The sequence below is a fragment of the Vulpes vulpes genome, chromosome 5, assembly GCF_048418805.1.
Source record: "Vulpes vulpes isolate BD-2025 chromosome 5, VulVul3, whole genome shotgun sequence".
In the NCBI taxonomy this organism is placed as follows: Eukaryota; Metazoa; Chordata; class Mammalia; order Carnivora; family Canidae; genus Vulpes; species Vulpes vulpes.
Window position 1 is genome coordinate 115,986,633 of NC_132784.1, and position 4,799 is coordinate 115,991,431.

The 4,799-nt window shown below is 36.7% G+C and overlaps 1 pseudogene; it reads right to left on the minus strand.

Moving 5' to 3' along the window:
- Window positions 1-1,145: 1,145 nt before the first annotated feature.
- LOC112910183 (60 kDa heat shock protein, mitochondrial pseudogene) lies at window positions 1,146-2,881 on the minus strand (annotated as a pseudogene).
- Between the last annotated feature and the right edge of the window lie 1,918 nt (window positions 2,882-4,799).

Consider the following 4,799-nt stretch of genomic DNA (forward strand, 5'->3'; position numbering starts at 1 on the left):
CATAGACAGGATTCAAGATTGATATTTAAGCCAGTCTAGCACTTGGACTTCAGAAGCTCTGATAACCACATTTTGTGGACTTGGAGGAACAGACTGAACCACTGTAGATCGTGGCAGCACTGAGGATTACTGACGAGTATATATATTTAGAGCATTTCAATTATATGTATTATTTTCATGGTATTGGAGGGTTTTTTGCTTTATTCTATATTTTGTAAAGCTATGTATGTTTAAAATAAGTATACACCTGATAAAAATGCATATTTATAAATATATACATATACACATATACATATATACATACATAATATATGCTGATATATTAATGATTATAATAATTTATATATATATGTATAGTCTTATACCACCTTAAGTTTTTCTCTGTCTCAACCACTATGCTGTGATTCTCTGCCTGACTGGGCACGCATGTACTTTCCTCAGCACTTTATTTGCTTATGAGAAGGGTATTGCTGTACTTCAAGGGAAAGACTGTGGCACCCTAACAAGACAGTAAACATAAAGACTGGGAGGATATGTAAATCGCATGGGGATTCTGAATCCATGGATGACAGAATTTGCTGATGAATTGGACATATGGTAGAAGAGAAAAACCAGGGTCAGAATTAACATGAAAGTTCTGACTTTCAAAATTAGCAAGATGAAGCGGTCACTTGCTAAGCTAAGGGTGACAGGAAATACTTAAATAATTTTGCTGATAAAATTTATGAACGTACTATTAAGACATTTTTTTTCTTGCTTTTCACTTTCTGTATCCCCAGGAAACCCTATGGAACAGACTAAAGCATTTAACTGAATTCTCCTTCTGGTATTCAATAATCTAGCCTTCATCATGTTACCTCTGGTTGCCTATATGACATGACCAAGCAAGAATCAGCCAGCTCTAAATATTTAATCTGCCCAATTGGTCACCACCTGTGAACAGGAAGTCCATATTTATTAACTCTGCTGCTTATGGAATTGCATAGACAGCTCTAAGAAATTGATCTGCTTGGACTAAAGAAGAAAAAGGAAATGGTCAGTGAATAACTTGTCAGCCCCTCTTAATATAGTGATGCATAGAAATATAGCCTAGTTTTGCTGTTGATACAATCAAATTTGTAAAGGCTATAGCACTATTCTAGGAATCAGAATATGCCGCCTCCCATACCACCTCCCATACCATCTCCCATACCACCTCCCATTCCACCCATTCCCTTCTTTAGGAATTTCGGTGACTACAACTTCTGCTGTAGTTAACAGAGAGGCCACACCAGCAGCATCCAATAAAGCAATTCTTACAACCGTCGTTGGATCAATGATTCCTTTTTCTACCATATTCACAAAATCTCCAAGCCTAGCATCATAACCAACTTCTGAGGAACTCTGTGTAATTTTCTCAACTATCAATGATCCTACAACACCTGCATTCTTAGCAATGGTCATTGCATGAATTTTGAATATTCTCTCAATAATTTTGATACTAATTCTTTGACCTTCATTAGCTGGAGTTATTGAATCCAAGGCTGCAGTGCACTGAAGCAGGGCACAACCCTCTCGCAGAACAATGCCTTCTTCAACAGCAGCTCTTGTGGCATTGAGGGCATCTGCAACTCTGTCTTTTTTCACTCACTTCAACATCATTCGTCTCACCAACCTTCAACATAGCTACTCCATTTGAGAGTTTTGCCAGGCATTCATTCAACTTTTCCCCTTCATATTCACTAGTTGTGATATCTAACTGCTCAATGACTTCTTGAACATGTTTTTCAATTTGAGCCTTGTCACCTTTTTCTTTTAAAAGCATCACATCATCTTTGGTCACAATGACCTCTCCAACTTTTCCTAAGTTGTGAGGTTGAGCATCTTTGAGATTTAGAGTCAATCCTTCTTTCCCAAACACTGCACCACCATTAGCAATATCTTTAAGCTGGTTCTCTCTACTGTCACCAAAACCCGGAGCTTTGACTGCCACAACCTGAAGACCAAATTTTAGCCTATTTAAAATGAGTGTACTCAGAGTTTCTGCATGAACATCTTCAGCAATTATGACCAAGAGCTTATGGTGAGCATTGGCAATTTCAAGAGCAGGTACAATGGACTGGACACTAGAAATTTTCTTTTCGCTCAGTGTTTTCACTATGTTTCAGAACATAGGCATCTTGGAATTCACATTTCTGACCTTTCAATGTATTAATAAAGGTGGAGAAATATAACCTCGATCAAACTTCATGGCTTCATGGCTTCAGTAATTTCTAATTCATCATTCAGTGTTTTTCCTTCCTTTACTGTGATGACACCCTTCCTTCCAACCTTTTTCATTGCATCGGAAATGAGGTTGCCAGTTTCTTTGTCTCCATTTGCAGAAATAGTAGCAATCTGAGCAATTTCTTCAGGAGTTGTCACAGGTTTAGACTCCTTCTTAAGTTCAGCAATTACAGCATCAATGGCTAACATCACACCTCTCCTGATTTCCACAGGATTAGCAACTCTGCTAATCTTCTCCAAGCCTTCCTTGGCAATAGAGCATGCCCAGAGAGTAGCGGTAGTGGTGCCATTCCCCAGCCTCTTCATTTATGTTATTGGCGACATCTTGAACAAGTTTAGTGTGAATATTTTTATATTTTAAGTCAATTGACTTTGCTACGGTCACATCCTCCTTTGTTACTCTGGGACTTTCCCAACTCTGTTCAATAACCACTGTTCTTCTCTTTGGCCCCATAGTAATGGCTACAGCATTGGCTAAAAGGTCTACACCTTGAAGCATTAAGGCTTGGGCATCTGTACCAGATTTTACATCTTTGGCATAGGCCCAAGAGAGATAAGGAGCCAGCACTCTGGACATTGGCCTAATTTGGGGGAGGACTGCAGGTAATCAAAACATTTCTGTGGGACAGTGGCAGAGCATTCAGGCGGTGCAGCAGGCCATAGGAGGTGAGTGAGGGTCTAAATTTGCTTCTAATTTAGGCTAGCAGAACATAGACTGGCTTATCAAAACTGATAAAAAAATAAACTTTTTCTATGATATATACCCATTATGTTCCAAAGTACAGTTGACCCTTTGAACAATGAGGAGGTTAGAAGCACCAATCTTGCTGCACAGTTGAAAATCTACATATAAGTTTTGACTCCCCAAAAACTTAATTACTAATAGCCTACTGCGAACTAGAAAAGCCTTACCAATAATATAGGAAGTCATTTCTCACATACTTTGTGTATTTATTGTATATTGAATTCTTAAGGAAGAAAGAGAAAAGGAAGTATTATTTAAAAAAAAACCATAAGGAAAAGAAAATACATTTATAGTACTGTACTATTTTATATATATATAAAGAACATGTATCATTGGACCCATGTAGTTCAAACTCGTTGTTTTCCAAAGGTCAACTGTATATTCCCTATTTCTCAGTTATTATTTTTAGTTTGTATTTATACAGTTTTATGTGTTCTGAAAATAGGCTTAAATTATGAGGATTTTTTTTTTTTATGATTTAACTTACTTATTTGAGAGAAGAGAGAGAGAGTATATGAGCAGAGAGAGAAAATCTCCAGCAGATTCTGAGCAGAGGCCAATGTGGGGCTTGATCTCATAACCCTGAGATCACGACTTGAGCAGAAACCAAGAATCAAGAGCTTAAAAGACTGAGCACCCAGGCACCCCTGCATGATGAGGATTTCTTCATTTAAATAGTAAATTGATATTAAATAGATTAGTTTCTAATAAGTAAATCTTATCATTGAGATGAAGGAAACTTTAAGGAGTTCTCAGAGTAGTAACAAGGGGTCTGAAAATCTATTATGGATGATTTTGTAGATTCAGTAAACGGTATCTCCTATATCATACTTAATTTTTCAAATGCCCATGATATAATTTTTAAATTATAAACTTATTTGAAGATATCACTGACCACATGATAGTTTGTTGCACATTATCCTAATCAAAAGTTGCTTAAAGCATCACTACTCCCTAGCGGATATCTACAAAACATGCACACATTAAAAATCAGGTCTTCAGACTTGAAAAGGTGTAGATACTAATTTCCTTCACCTTAGTGAAGTAACTGTCCTTAACTGATGCAGTCTATAATCTTCTGTCCTTTTGTCTGTAGTTAGTGGAGAGTGAAGACATCTGGTTATGATCAAATAGTCACAATCCTCTCATTTAAGTTACATGATTCAGACTATTTTTTTACATATTTGGAAAGACTATGTACAAAAAAAAGTGGACAGAAGGTCATGCTAACCCTAGATTATTTTGAATTTTTTCAGGCTTCATTGGAAATACCAATGCCCTATCATTATATTTCTTAACCCTTATTCTACCTGAAAGATGCTGTCATTTTAAAGTTCAATCTAAATGAGGCTGGCATTGCCCAAGTGCTGTCTTTGGTTAATTACTAGTGCTTAGTTGAGGCTCAACACATGTCAAATACAAGTAATTAAAACTAAAGTGCCCTCAAGCAAAACATTAAAATTCTTGCATTCCAAGGGGCCTCATTAAAACCAGATGACTAGCTTGGCTTCTAAAAAGACTTGGCTAAAACATATCCACTTCAAATCCATACTGTCTTACTTGCTTACAGCAGAGAATCACTGACTCGAGAACCCAAGGGTCCTCCAAAGTTTATCTAACCTCTTTCCAAGCAGAGTCTTATTTTAATATCTTGGAGAGAAACTATCTAGCATCTCTTTAGATTCACATGCAAGAATTTTCCAAGGAGCCTTGCATCATTAATTTGTATAATTTCTGAGAAAAACAAACAAATAAAAAAACTTTGCTTTATTTTGCCTGAATTCCTCTA